At 42.7% G+C, this 16,734-nt stretch overlaps 1 pseudogene; it reads right to left on the bottom strand.

Annotated features, from left to right (window-relative positions):
* The window catches only part of LOC128506809 (ly6/PLAUR domain-containing protein 1-like), an 18,695-nt pseudogene extending 3,885 nt beyond the window's left edge, over positions 1-14,810 (bottom strand).
* Positions 14,811-16,734: the final 1,924 nt, after the last annotated feature.

Raw genomic sequence — 16,734 nt, forward strand, 5'->3', positions numbered from 1 at the left:
GTAACAGTTTTAATGTTTTGTGTGTTCTTACCGTCCTCCATGATGAGCACTTCTTTCTGACACATGTCCTGTACATTAACAGTGCAGTTAACGATGAACTCTGGAGATGAGCAGTCATCCTGTCGAATCTCCTCACACTGATAACACTGTATCTGCAGAGGGCCAACTACAAACACACACACACACACACACACACACACAAGGTGATGTTTATTAACACAGAATAAAAGGTTATGGATAAAAGGATTTGGATTATTTTATGTTTCTATTACAGTGTCATATCAGTATCACGAAAATAAAGCAAAAGCGATATTGTGTTATTTAACACCATTTGACATCATGCAGTGCATAGGTGTAGTTTTTAGGTGTGGTGTGTAGATGTGGTGTATAGGTATAGTTTATAGGTGTGGTGTATACATGTAGTTTACAGGTGTAGTAAATAGGTATATAAGTGTGTATAGGTGTTGTGTATATGGTTAGTTTGGAGGTCAATTGGCCAGTCACGAAGCAGCAGCTCAAAAAATAAAATTATACACATATACTTTAGGGCAAGAGCTTTAGATAACATTTACAACATCAAACATCGGAATGGGAAAAATGTCTGAGGAAGAGGAGATCAGCCTCTAGTAGCTCAGTCACTCTTTACCGCTGTGGTGAGCAGGAAGGCATCTCAGCACGTATGGTATTATATTTCAATTGCTTAATATAATTCAATTTGATCTGAGTTTGTGTGTGTGTGTGTGTGTTAGTTTCTGTTAGCAGGTATTTCTGTGTATGAAGGTTTTAGTGTGTCTTAGTGTGCATGTGTGCGTGTGTGTGATGGGGGGACCTCAACTCAACTCAACTCATCTTTATTTGTACAGCACTTTAACAATAAGAATGCCCCAAAGTGCTACACATAAATAATAAAATAATATAGTAATCTAATAAAAAAATAATAAACTTTTAGAAAATATTGGTAAAAACAACATAATTAAAATCACATCACACACATATCTAATCAAAACAATATGTAAAATCAACATCTTATGTGGGTGTAAACGCCAGATAAAACACGTGAGTTTTTAGATTGGACTTAAACACCCTCAGTGACGTGGCCTCACAAAGGGTCAAGGGGAGGTCATTCCACAATTTGAGCTTGCATTTGGTTGTGGGTACCATCAGCAAAAGTTTATCTGATGGCAAGGCCATGTAAACATTTAAACGTGACCAAGAGAATTTTAAAATGAATTCGGTACTGTACCGGGAGCCAATAGTGAGAAGCCAGAACTGGAGAGATATCTTTTCTTTAACCCGTAGACGTTAATAGTCGAGCAGCAGAGTTTTAGATCAGCTGTAGCCGATGTAATGCTGCCTGGGAAACCCCAAGATACAGAGCATTACAGTAATTAATGCGGGTGGTGATGAAGGCCTGGATGGCTATTTCAAAATGACTAATGGACAAAACAGGTTTAAGTTTTGCCTTAAATGAAAGAATCTGGACCGAACCACAGCACTAATCTGTTTATTAAATTTAACGCCATGGTCAAAAATAACCCCTGAATTCGACGCTGTGAGTTTAACATACTGCTCCAAATCTCCTAAATCCAGAAGTGGAACTCTACCCCTGGCACCAGGACCAAATACCAAAACCTAAGTCTTTTTATCATTATCAAGTCTTTCTTACCAAATGCTGTCAGACTGTACAACTTACACTCTGACCACATTCGCACAAGCAAACGCACAAATGAACAAACACACAAATCAAATACACCATTGTAGTTATGTGCAATATTATGACGGAACATTTTAAACTTCAAAGTAATTCACATCTTCAGTCATGTGCAATACTATGGTGGAACAAGCTATTTTTTTTTCTGTCTCGGGGAACCACCATAACTGGGCAAAGTGCAATTTAAAACATTTAAAACATTTAGAATATTACTGTAAATGCCTGTCATTCACCCTCTGTATGTATACATATATTCATTGAGTACAAACATATTACTTAGTCAACTGTGTTTACTTATTGTCTAAATATATATTTATGTAAATTTTTTTACTACACAGATGTCCATATTTTATAGCCAGATTGTATAGTATACATTCATACTGTTAGTATTTGTTATTTTATTTTATTTCCCCTATTTTTATTTTATTCTGTTGTTTCTTAATTTTTAGCAAATTTTTTTGCTGCCGTGGCAAAACAAATTTCCGACTTGTGAGACTAAAAAAGGTTTATCTTATCTTATCTTATCTTATCTTATCTTATCTTATTAAAATTTAAGAAATGTTGGGCTAACCATGCCTTTATGTCATCTGAATTTTCCAAATTTATTATATTTCAATTGCTTAATATAATTAAATTTGATCTGAGTTTGTGTGTGTGTGTGTGTGTGTCAGTTTCTGTTAGTGGGTATTTCTGTGTATGAAGGTTTACAGACCCTTGACAGAGTAGCCTTCCTTCTGTTTTAACGGGAGATAAATTTGACTGTCATTTGCATAGCAGAGAAAGGAGGTGCCATGATTTCTCAGGATATGGCTGAGCAGCAAGAAATACAACAAGAAAAGAAGGGGTCCAAGGGTAGACCCCTGTGGGACGCCATATGTAAGAGGAGCTAATGATGACTCAAGATCTCGAAGGCTAACAGAAAAAGTTCTATCAATAAGATAAGACCTAAACCAGTCTAGATCTGTCCCCCTAATTTCCACCCACTGTTCTAAGCGTGACAAAAGAATGTCATGGTCTACTGTATCAAAGGCAGCTGTTAAATCAAGCAGCAGAAGAATCAGAGAGTCACCAGAATCGTTAATACGATAAAGGTCATTTAAGACTCTTAACAGAGCTGTTTCAGTACAGAGCCTTAAAACTAGATTGAAAGACCTTAATAAATGAATGCCTTTATTGTCACTATACACATGTACAATGAGATTAAAACAACTCCTACAGTGCAAACATATAGATCACAAAAAAAAGCTTTATAGGGTTAACTATATAATGCTATCCAATCAATGCAGGTGTAAATTAAAAATAATTACTGCTTTTGGAAAAAAACTGTTCTTGAATCTGTTTGTCCTTGCTGTGATGCACCTGTAGCGGCTTCCTGAGGGCATCAAGTCAAACAGATCAAAACCCGGGTGCGATTTATCTTTAATAATGTTTTTTGTTTTACTAAGGCAGCGGGTGATGTAGACATCCGTCAGGGAGTGGAAAGGGCAGCCGATAATCCTCTGTGCTGTCTTTACTATTCTTTGTAGCCTCACCCTGTCTGCCATGGTGCAGCTGCCATACCATACCGTGATACAGTATGTCATCAGGCTCTCAATAATCGAGCGGTAGAAGGTCAGTAGCAGCTTGGGATCCAGATTGTACTTCCTGAGCACCCTCAGGTAGTGTAGCCGCTGCTGAGACTTCTTGATAACTGCTGTAATATTGTCTGTCCAAGACAGGTCAGCAGAAATAAGGATACCAAGAAACCGGAAAGTATGGACCACTTCCACACACTCGCCATTTATATAGAGGGGGGCTAAATTGGTGTTGTGCCTCCTAAAATTGACTATAATCTCCTTAGTTTTCTTGGTGTTCAAAGCCAGATTATTTTTTTAACACCATGCAGTTAATTTCAGGACCTCCTCTCTGTAAGCTGCCTCATCTCCCTTTGAGGTAAGTCCAATCAATGTTGTGTCATCGGCAAACTTGACAATTTTTTTTTTTGATTATTATTATGATTTGGATTACAATCGTGAGTGTACAGACAGTACAGGAGGGGGCTCAGCACACAGCCTTGTGGAAATCCGATGTTCAGTGTACAAATGGAGGAGAGATAGGGCCCTCTAAGTCTCACAGACTGGTGCCGGTTGGTGAGAAAGTCCTTTAACCAGTTACATATGAAAGAGGGGAAACCAAGAGTGATCAGTTTGGTAACAAGAATTTCAGGGATAATTGTGTTAAATGCCGAGCTATAATCCACAAAGAGCATCCGGACATAGCTCTGCTTCTGCTCAAGATGGTTCAGCACAGAGTGGAGAGCTATAGCGATGGCATCTACCGTGGATCTATTTGCACGATATGCGAACTGGTAAGAATTGAAATCTTGCGGGAGTCCTTAATGTACTGGAGGACCAATCTCTCGAGGCACTTCATAATTACTGGGGTAAGAGCCACAGGGCTGTAATCATTTAGACTGGTAACTGGAGACTTCTTTGGTACTGGTATAATTATGGCTGATTTTAGGCAGAATGGAATAACTGCCTGAGCTAAAGAGAGGTAAAAAATATTGGTAAAAATAGGGGTGAGCTGCTGGGCACACCCTCTAAGTGTAACGGTTAACCCCTAGAGGGCGCCAAAGCGCCTGGGTTTGTTTTGTTTTATGTTAAAGTTAGTGTTTTAGTTGGACTGCATGTCCCAGACTGCACCTCGGTCAGGTGACGTGGGAATTCACCTGAACCGAGGTGAGATAATTAAGTTGATTATAAAGAGCCTGACTGGAGCACAGTCAGGCGTCTAGCTTTTGTTGCCCTTATAATTATTATCCTTTGAGTTAACCTATGCCTGTGTTTATTTTATGTGCTTAAATAAAAGCCTATTACTAAACCGCCAGCTCGCCTCCTGCACATTATGCCACGCTCACACAGACATCAGAGGAAGGTTCGTGACAGAAAGCTAGACCGTCGTAGTGGCATAGCGGAGGTCGCTCCCCCAGACGTTTTTTGGGGGGGCGCTATCACCATCTCGCCCGAGCTGGCGGAATGGCTGGAGGACAGCGAGGAGCAAGGGGAGAGAGAGCTCTTGCAGAGCTGGGAAGGCTGCAAGCTGAGCGAACCAGCGGGCTGGAAAACAGCGAAGAGCAGCGAGAGAGAAGAGCGCGGCAGAGCTGGGAAGGCTGCAGACTCGCCATTCGGCGGACGCCGTTCAAGGGTGAGGCAGCGGGGAGATACACGGTCCCAACCACCATCCAAGAGGCACGGGCCGAGGAGGCCTGGCAGGACGGTGACGTGGACTTAACGGAGGAGGACTATACGTTGTTGGCACAGCTAAACCGAGAGCGCATTTCCGACCTGCGGGAGCAGGTGGCGCTACTCCAAAGGCTGCTCGTCCAGGTTCGAGAGAACTGCGCTGTAGCTCCGGACACTCTCCCTCTCTCTAATCTGGACGACGCGCTTCTCCTCCCGCTCCCGGCTGTAGTCAACACGGAGGTCGACGCGCCGCCGTCTCTGCCAGACGTGGGAAACGGTGCTCCCGCTCCACAGCCGCCAAGCGTCGTGTGCGGCACTGCCGATCTGCCGCCTCCAAGCGGCATGAACAGCGAGCCAGCGCTCCAGCCGGGCTGCGAGGACGGCCTGCTGCTTCCTCCGCCTCCCGGCTTTGAGGACATCGCGCCAGCTCAGCAGCCGCCGATGGAGACAGCGAACGACGCTCCGGCTCCTCAGCCAGACTTCCAGGCCGGCCTGCTGCTTCCTCCGCCGTCTGGCTTTGAGGACGTCGCTCCAGCTCCGCCGCCGCCCAGCTCAGCGAGCGTCGCTCCAGCTCCGCCGCCGCCCAGCACAGCGAGCGTCGCTCCAGCTCCGCCGCCGCCCAGCACAGCGAGCGTCGCTCCAGCTCCGCCACCGCCCAGCACAGCGAGCGTCGCTCCAGCTCCGCCGCCGCCCAGCTCTGCGCACATTGTTCCAGCTCCGCCGCTGCCCAGCTCCGCCGCCGCCCAGCTCAGCGAGCACCGCTCCCGCTCCGCCGCCGCCGCCGCCGCCCAGCACAGCGAGCGTCGCTCCAGCTCCTCAGCCGCCGCCGAGCGTCGCTCCAGCTCCTCAGCCGCCGCCGAGCGTCGCTCCAGCTCCTCAGCCGCCGCCGAGCGTCGCTCCAGCTCCTCAGCCGCCGCCGAGCGTCGCTCCAGCTCCTCAGCCGCCGCCGAGCGTCGCTCCAGCTCCTCAGCCGTCGCCGAGCGTCGCCCCAGCTCTTAAGCCTAGCCCACGAGAGGGGATCGACCGCCTCGGTGTTGGAGGTCCGGACTGGGACCGCTGGGGAGGGAGTCCGGGTCCTCCGGTAAGCGGAGGGGGGGGTACTGTAACGGTTAACCCCTAGAGGGCGCCAAAGCGCCTGGGTTTGTTTTGTTTTATGTTAAAGTTAGTGTTTTAGTTGGACTGCATGTCCCAGACTGCACCTAATTAATTAAAACCTATTACTAAACCGCCAGCTCGCCTCCTGCACATTATGCCACGCTCACACAGACATCAGAGGAAGGTTCGTGACACTAAGCACCCTACCAGGAACTCCATCTGGGCCGGCCCCCTTTTTAGGGTTTACTGCCAGGAGTACCCGTCTAACATCATGCTCTTTTAGAATGAGTGGAGTGTCGCAGGAATCGGATAGAGATAGGAGCAGGGCTGGAACAGGTGAGCGCTGTTGTTGTTGTGATTCAAAGCGAGCGAAGAAGCAGTTTAGCTCCTCTGCTAGCCGCACAGTCAAATCTCCTGTTGTTACATCACAGCCTCTGTAGTTTGTAATACATTGTATTCCCTACCACATCTCTCGTATGTTATGGCTAGACAGGTGGGACTCTATGCTTTTCTTGTACTCCGACTTGGCTTTTTTAATTACTTTTTTCAGACTAGTTGTAATTCCAAATCATTAATTTTATGTACCAGGGATCTGGCATTGGTGAGATACAGGCTCGGTAGAGGTGGCTTATACGGTTGTTCCTTTAGCCTTAGCATAACCCCGGCTCTGCAGCCCCAGTTCTGCTTCCTCTCCCTTCTCCGTCTACGCCGTCTCCTAGGTCCGACAACAATCCACGGAGAGCCCGCTGGTCTCGCTATGCTGTCTGGGATATTGTGTGTGCAATAAAAAACATTTGAAACAGGTGTCTGGTACTGGACACCGATGTCTATAAGATTCTGACGGCTGTAGAGGATATTTACAGCACCAATAGTGCACCCACAAATAAGAAAGAAATACAAAAACAAGGGGAAAAAAACACAGAGAAGGAGAGCCGTAAGCCGCTGCAGCCATGCGCGCCGCCATCTTGTAGTTAAGAATTCCATGCTCACCAAGATAACTTATCAGTTGTGTATAAACTACCTTCTCCAGAATCTTAGACAGAAATGGTAGCTTGGAGATTGGTCTGTAATTAGAAAACACCCTTTAACAAAGGCTGCACACCTGAATGTAAAAAATTTTTGTGTACCACATCAGATTCCAAGCTGATATTTATAATATTTTAAACTATAGGACCTAGAAAGATGTGGAGAAATAGGATCAGCAGGAGATCCTGCAGGCTTCATAATATTAATAGTCTTTAACAGAAAGGAAAGAGAGATGGGCTTAAACTGGTTAAAAACAGCAGAGCTACAGACATAAATGGAGATAGCTGGGTTACATGCAGGAGATGTAATAGGAGCCCTTGTAGAAGAAACCTTATCAATAAAAAACTGGTGAAAGTTTTCATACACTACATAAGAGCTTTCGAAACTGACAATTTGGGGACCATTAAGAATTGCATTAAATGACTGAAATATAACGCGAGGCTTATGAAAGTTAGTTAAAATTAACTCAGATTAATGTTTGGTTTTTGCAGCTTTTACAGTTTTCTGATAAAGAGGGCACTGGTGGCTCCGTGGTAGGTGTTTCACCTGCCATGCAGAAGGGTTCGATTCCCAGCCAGTGCCCAAACCCCAGCCACTGGATGCAGTGCCGATCCCAAGCCCGGATAAAATGGGAGGGTTGCGTCAGGAAGGGCATCTGGCGTAAAAACTGTGTCAAGTTGTAGTGCAGACTTTTGTTGACCAACAACAGATTTTTGATAAAGACGCCAACTATCTCTCAATATAATAAAAGACACTTGCAGTTTGTCCTTTTTAAATTTTCGTTCCACTTTTCGACACTTACGTCTGACAGCACGAGTCTCGTCGTTTAACCAGGGTTCGAATTTAACTTTGGGTCGCCTGATTTTTAATGGAGCCACAGAGTCCAAGGCAGCCTTACAGGTGGAATGGAACCAGGATGCTAGTGCCTCAGTGTTGAAGCCAGCAACAGAAGTGTTCACAGCTCCGGTTAAATGCATCAGAGAACTGAGTAGCAGTGGAGGAGTTAAACATGCGACAGCGACGTACACGCACACAGGGTTTAACGTTATTATTTGGTAGAACAGAGTTAAACAAAACAGGCATATAATTAGAAAATACTGCATCACAGACTTCAATGTTAGAAATAGATAATCCATGAGATAAAACAAGCTCAAGGGTGTGTCCCTGCTCCTGTGTGGGACCCGACACTGACTGCACAAAACCAAGCAAATCAATTAAACTTTTTCTTTGGCCAGCAGATTCTCAGGGCAACAGACATGAACATTAAAATCACCCACAATAAGGACACAATCATATTTCGGCATCATTTCAGCCAAAAAGTCAGACAAGCCAATTAAAAAGTCCTTATTATACTTAGGTGGATGATAGATTACTCCACCTAGCACTGTGTGAGAGCGGCCAAGCTCAAATAAGTTCAGCTCAAAGCTGGAAAAAGTCGGTAACGACAGCTGCTTACAATAAAAGGTATCCCTATAGACCACCGCGATTCCTCCTCCTCGACTCGATGTTTTCCGGGAGTTTAGATAGGCATATGATGAGGAGAGAAGTTCAGAGAAGGCACTGTACTCATCAACACTCAGCCATGTCTCCGTAATAAAAAGAAAGTTTAAACCATGTGAGGGTTTGTTGGTTACCTCACATTTACTGGGCCCATCTTGGTCATCCTGTTTAGAGTCCCCGTATTCACCTCTCGCAGCCGGCAAAAACGCGGAGCGCTATGATGCGACCAAGAAAATTCACCTGAGCCAACCACAGGTACCCTCGGCAACGAGAGCGCTTTCTCCGGCGACCTAGAACTGCACAGCGGTAGAGATGAGCAGGTATTCCCGATACCAGTGGGGGCAAGTGATTTTGCTCATTATTCTGAAACCGTGTTAAATTTTTCACAGCAGGCCGAAGGTTCAATAGTGTTTGGCGATCATACACCAACAGAGAGTTAAGTTTTTGAGTGACAAATGACAAAAACAATAATAATCCCAACAGCAATGTCAGCAGAAAATGGCAAGCCACACACACTCGCCATCTTGAAAGCTAGCCACGCCCCCCCGCCCCTCGTGTCTATGTAGTGACTGAGCTGTGAGAGGAGCTGTGCTGTAGAGAGTCACGCTGGTGCTACAGACCAGAACTGTACGGAAATACTGTATCTAACAGGACAGATGTGCTCAGCATCCTCAGAGCCACGCCCCCTTTACACACTTCAACAGCACCCATTAAAACCCACACATCTGCTCTTAGATCTGTAGAACCACATCTCCTAACCACACACACCCGTTTCACTCCACGGAAAGATAAGCAATAAATATTTTGTTTAAGTACAATCGTACTTAAACGGGGCAGTGGTGGCTCAGAGGGTTAAGGCACTGAGTTACTGATTGGAAGGTCGGCGGTTCAATCCTCAGTTCCACCAGGTTGCCACTGTTGGGCTCTTGGGTGCTGTATCGTGGCTGACCCTGCACTCTGACCCCAGTTACGCTGGGATATGCGAAGAAAGAATTTCACTGTGCTGTAATGTATATGTGACAAATAAAGGCTTAACTTAACTTAACTACCTAATGCTAATGAGCAGGTGTACAGGCGTACCTAATGAAGTGGCCAGTAAGTGTGTATCAATATGAGGATAATGAACATTAAAATAAATGCAATAGGAGTTAGATGTGTTACTGCATGAATTCTGCTTGTTGTAATAATCACATTATTCACTAGTTTAATTTAATGAAAATGTTTTCTACACTCATATAAAACAACACTTGATTTTTAACATCGTACTTAAGCAGTTACTCAGATAAAGATTAAAGGGATAGTTCGGCTTGAATAAAAACAGACGTGTGTAAGTATGTTAAAGCTATAAATGTACTAAATACAGTGTGGCGATGTTCGATGGAAGACTCAGTTGAATGTATTTTTAGATGAGGGTTGCAAAATTTGCCCCTATTTACTTACACTGTACTTACACCCGGGAGGGGGGGGGGGCAAAATTATAACCACGAGACCTCCTGTACTGTGTTTATACACACCTTAACTTTGATTTAGGACAAATTTAATTTAACCATGCTAAAATCCTGAACTGCCCCTTTAATAACGCCATGAGACACAAACTCAAGGTCATGTGATGTTTGTGTGTGTGTGTGTGTGTGTGTGTGTGTTAGAGATTTTATTTTATCTTTTTTTCACTTTAATTTTATTGGTCTTGCTGAATTATAAAATAACAACAGGGTTTTTGTTTAGAAATACTTCAAAGACAGGCACATTTCAAACACACACATGCACACACACACTCTGGCACAGTTCACAGATTTTTGCACAAAATGTATTATTTTTTTATTATTATTATTATTATTATTATTGTTGTTGTTGTTGTTGTTATCATCATTATTATTATATTCTAAAATAAATTAACATCACTAATCTAAGTACCTAAACACTGTAGGTATCTGATTATTACTACAGTGTAACCTCGGATTATGAGCATAATTTTTTCCGGAAGTAGGCTTGTATTGCAAACACTCGTAAGCCAAATTTAATTTTCCCCTAAGAAATAATTGAAACACAAATAATTCGTTTTACAGCCCAAAAAAAACAATTAATAATACAAAATATAAGGTAAAAAAAAAAAAATTAACCTGCACGCAGGCACTGTGTGTGTGTGTGTGTGTGTGTGTTAAAGAGATTTTTTTACACTTTTATTTTACTGGTCTTGCTGAATTATAAAATAACAACAGAGTTTTTGTTGTTCTTTTTTTTCACTTTCAAACACACATTTCAAACACACACACACACAGACACACACTGGCACAGTTCACAGATTATTATTATTATTATTATATTCTAAAATATATTAAAATAACATCACTAATCTAAGTACCTAAACACTGTAGTTATCTGATTATTACTATATGGTTTTTCAGCACTAGTGTGTGTGTGTGTGTGTGTGTGTACACTCATGAGTGCAGATTATTATTTAAATATTCATAATATAAACACGTAATTAATATGTTAATAATTGTGACATGGCGTGTAATCACATCTAAACACACGAGGCCTCAGAAACACTGCGTCCGCTCTGGATCTTTATAAAGCCTTATACTGTACACTCATCACCACGGTGTAGAACAACACACGCACGCACACACACACGCACTGACCTTTATATACACTCTCTTTCTCCCTCTATCCCTTATAAAACACACACACACACACACACACATTAAAGACAGTTAAGCATTAAAGACAAGAAAATTTAAAATCTTTGATCATTGGTGGAGAGCAGTGAAAAATCACACACACACACACACACAACACACACACACAACACATATGAATCAATAATTCATTCAGTTTTTAAATCAATACATTGAAATCAATACATATACAAACCGTATATATTGACCACTTTATTAGGAACACCTTCACTTTCGTGCATTTAATGCAGCAATGCAATGCATTAAAGGTTAAACTGCGATCAGAGTGCTTCTCGTCTGGGGCGTTGTTTGTGCGTCTAATCTGTCTAATTCACCCTCGGCTTGTTCATCAGGGACAATCTCATTCTTATCTAGACACATTTTTCTCACTTCCATAAATTCTCTTTTTAAATTTCCTTTTCATTTTTATGAAGCTACTTTGAGACCATTGTTAAAAGTGATATATAAATACAACTGAATTGAATTGAATTAATCTGAATATTTCTACACCTGCTGGAAGTTTCACACACAACAGTCTGTAGAGTTAACCCTGCATCGTGCTGTACAGAAATAACATCCAGTTAGCTGCAGTTCTGCAGATGAAAACGCCTTGTTGGTGAATTAGGTCAACAAAGAATGGGCAGACTGGTTTGAGCTGACAGAGAGGCTAGGGTTAAGCAGATAACCCCACTGAAGAAAAAAGAACAGACACAACAGGCAGATAAACAAGATACAAAAGCAGAAAAGTGGATTTGGCTCCAACAACAGGAAGCTGAGGCTGCGGCGGGCAAACCGGGAGAATGAAGACGTCTTGTTAACTCTAAATAATCATCACTTGAATGCCACAGCCGGTTTGATTTCTTGAGCAGTGTGCATCCCTTCATTCTACGATTTACCGGTAGCTACTTAATGTTATCTCACATTGATTCATCAACATGAGACTGAGCTGTTCTTTTCCGGCCTCCTCAGTCACTGGATCCGACTGTGACAGAACCCCTCTGGGACGTGAGAAACCGGGAGAGTCGCAACATCGCAGCCCACCTAAAAACCCCACAGGGGCGTGAAACATTGACCAGAGTGCCGCGGGTATGTCGAAGACATGTTACAAAAACTTTGAGCTGATTCGAGGGAACGAATCTCCAGCCAGTATTAGTGTAGTGTCCCTAATAACGCCGCCGGGGAATTTACGATGTGACTGTATCAAGCACTCTGGGGGTTTTGTTATAATTTATTATAACATAAGTACAAGTGATTCTATTTTTAATTAAGTAGTGAATAAAATGCTTTAATATTCATAGAATAATAATAATAATTATTATTATTATTATTATTATTATTATTTTAACTTCCTGCACTGGGTTTAATATGTAATGATTTTGCAGAGTGAACTGCAGAGAAAAGAATTAGGACATGACCCACAGACAGGGTTATGTGAATATTCATTAAACAGCATTTAAATTTTTTTTTTTTTATATTACTAGACTGTTAAATTATAGTAAACAATATTGTGTGTAATTATTTTGAATAAAAGCACAATAATAAAAGAAACTTATTGTGAATAAATGAGTATTATTGTTATTAATAATATTATTATCTTCATCTAATTCTCTCTCTCTGTGCCTGTGTAAAAGGAAATTGGGTTTTCTAATAATTATTTTATTATTTTATAAATATTCTAGTTTATTATATTATAGCATAATATTATTTATTGCAATTAGTTTATGTGACGCTTCATGGTTTATTTACCTTCTAGTCATCATAAGGTTCCAACTACACCAGGTTAGTTTAAACTGTAAAATAATGTGTATTTGTAAACACACACACACACACACACACAGTGTAATTGTCCTGTCTCTCCACACACACACACACACACACACTGTAAATGTCCTGTCTCTCCACACACACACACACACACACACACAGTGTAATTGTCCTGTCTCTCCACACACACACACACACACACACTGTAAATGTCCTGTCTCTCCACACACACACACACACACACACACACACACACAGTGTAATTGTCCTGTCTCTCCACACACACACACACACACACACACACTGTAAATGTCCTGTCTCTCCACACACACACACACACACACACACAGTGTAATTGTCCTGTCTCTCCACACACACACACACACAGTGTAAATGTCCTGTCTCTCCACACACACACACACACACACACACAGTGTAAATGTCCTGTCTCTCCACACACACACACACACACACTGTAAATGTCCTGTCTCTCCACACACACACACACACACACACACACAGTGTAAATGTCCTGTCTCTCGTCACACACACACACACACTGTAAATGTCCTGTCTCTCCACACACACACACACACACACACAGTGTAAATGTCCTGTCTCTCCACACACACACACACACAGTGCAATTGTCCTGTCTCTACACACACACACACACACACACACAGTGTAATTGTCCTGTCTCTCACACACACACACACACACACACACAGTGTAAATGTCCTGTCTCTCCACACACACACACACACACACACACAGTGTAAATGTCCTGTCTCTCCACACACACACACACAGGCCTCTTTCCCACTGAGAGGACTTCAGTAACCCTACAGTTTTCACTCTACAACCTTCTACAGATTGTTAAAATGTGTTTAATAATTAAATAAATTCATTTATTGATAAATGTAACTGTCATTAATTAAGTAATTAATTGATTAACCGATTAGGGGCACGTGAACCTGATTAGCACAGGAGGTTTAATGCGCGCGAGACGCGCCCTCTCACACACCCATCACGCGCTGATTAAAAGTCGTTAATGTTTACGGGTTTAGGAGAAGGCACGTGGCAGGGGTCATCAGTACAATGACGTCATCACCACATTATAACCTTAAATGAGTTTCTTTTGTAACGCGCGCGCACACACACACACACACACCGAGTCCCAGCACTACTGAGCAGAGCCTTTCACCCTAACTCTAACTCTTAATTAGAAGAGCTCGTGCCTTTAGGACAATCTTTTGCTATTTTTTGCAAAGGAAAACAATCAGCGTGCAGTAATGTAGTGATGTAATGATTAATAATAAAGAGAATAAAGAGGAACACCACGAGCGTCGATATTCTACTCTTATTATTATTATTACTACTATTATTATTATATAAATATAATATTATTATTATTATTACTGTTTTTTTTTTACTGTAACTGTTACACACACACACACACACAACATGCCCCCCCCCCCCACCCTTGAGTGTCCCGCTCTGATCTCTGCGCGTGAGCAGGTGTAACAGGTCTTTTGATGCGCCGCGCGCCTGTGTGTGTGTGTGTGTGTGTGTGCGCGCGCGTGTCGTTTTAATTACATTTTATTGTAATTATTATTTATGATAGTTATTATTATATAGTCTATTTTTATCATTAACGCTCAGACTCACCCTCCCGCAGGCAGAGCAGCACCGTCAGCACGCGCAGCGCCAGCACCGGCATCCTCCACCGCGCGCACGCGAGCATGTCACGGAACCCCCGGCAGCCCGCGCGCCATAGCGCGCTCTGTGTCTGTGTGTCCGCGCGCGCTGATCTCCTCCTGCAGCACAGTACCGAGGGAAGAGCGGGAGCGTGTCACGTGACCTCAGGAGGAGGAGGAAGAGGGCGTCTGATATTTCATTTTATTTTATTTTTATTTTTATTTATCAGCAGAATTAATAGGAGATCGACATCAAAACTAAGCGTGTTTGAATAAAGGCTGTGTCTCAAACAGCACACTGTGTGTCTCTGTCTCTGTCCACTGTCCGGACCTGGATCACTGCTCTTATCATTACAAAGTGGGAGTGTACTGTACTACACACTGTATTCACACACTGATAGTGAACTTCTACAGCACACACACACACACACACACATTACACACTACAGCCTCAGGCAGGGGTCTAAATAATCCTAATATAAAGTTCGAACCCAGTTAACAGGTGCACTCAAACATGGCATGTGTGTGTGCGGTTCAGATCAAATGATTGGGCCCAAGAACCTGCGCCGTGGTGATCCTGGCCACACCAGAAGCACAGAGGGCACAGTGGGTATATGCATTGTAAGCATAGGCATTCCTCACCATCTGTAATAATAGGCAGCATCGTCACCAGCTTTTATATTACTAAGAAAGTTATTAGCCACTTCTCGCCATAAGATGAAGGCATCGCCACAGCTGGGATATCGAAAACCCTTCAGAATTTTGCATCCTCAGTGTCTTGAGATCACATTGGCCTGGGTTGGTGGAGATTGTATAAATACAATCTGTACAAAATATTAATAAAATGATGCATGTGTTTCTTGTACACATCATTTCTTTGTGTTTATTATCAGTTAACAAACTCCCACACCAGAAGAGTCTGGATTACTAATGTGAAAGCTGACCAGCTGGGGGCAGTAGAGGGAGGGGAGGGTGTTTAATGGTACCCTGGGATGGTATGAAGCGATCGTGACTAAAGTGAAAGACATCACGCTTACATACATTTCTACATGCGATCATGTCAATTAAAAAAAGGGATTGTAGACTGTATGCCCTAAATTCACTCAAGTGAACTCAAGCAAACACAATGTGTACTTTTGCAAATGTGTAAAAATAACGTAAAAATCACATGACTGTAAATCACCTGTGTATAAATCATGTTTTACAATCAGATAAAAAACATCCAGCTGAGAACAAGAACTGTAGAATGCACTAGCTAAGTCACGGAGAGAGACAGAGAGAGACAGACTGACCCCTGGCTCTGAGAGGGAGAGGGTGAGACCGGCAGAGTGAGACAGAAACGGGGTAGTCGTGATTAAAGTCTCTTTAATAACCTTTCACAAACACTCAGGAGAATGATGTCAACTCAGGGAGCAGCATCACACTCTCTGCAACCCTCGCGGCCTCTCATTTATCAACCTGACACACACACACATAGTCACACACAGACACACACACACACACACACACAGTTTGTGTTTAGCTGAAACAGAGATGCAGGTGTATAGAGAAGTGTAGTCTTTATAAACGCTGTAGTGCATTCACAGTTTTTCCAGTGAAAGGATCCCATGAGTCGTCAGAGTCAGCGTTTTAGTTGGATTTAATTTCATTTCTTTATGTCATCATTGTTGTTAGCATAAATGCTGGGGATTTTTTTTCTCTTTTTTTCAATAGAAAAAAATAGTTCTGAACGCAGGTTGCCGTAGGTATTTTCAAGGAGGTAAGACTTTGTGTCTCCACACATTGTGGAACACCTGAGCAGGAGCTCCTGTGATGACAAACACCTCAACCTGAATTATAAAAGTGAAACTAGCACCAGACATTCTAAACTCCAGATTATGTCTTTTAACCTGAGAGTTGGTGTCCTGCAGCTAGAATCACTAAGACTCTAATTGTTCCCTTTACATACACAATGGTGGTCCTAGACTAGTTTTTCCCAGGTACACCATAGTGCCAGAACATTTGGGCCAACAGTAGGCAGGGCAATGTTACAACCT

Source organism: Clarias gariepinus, chromosome 18 (genome assembly GCF_024256425.1).
Source record: "Clarias gariepinus isolate MV-2021 ecotype Netherlands chromosome 18, CGAR_prim_01v2, whole genome shotgun sequence".
Taxonomy (NCBI): Eukaryota; Metazoa; Chordata; class Actinopteri; order Siluriformes; family Clariidae; genus Clarias; species Clarias gariepinus.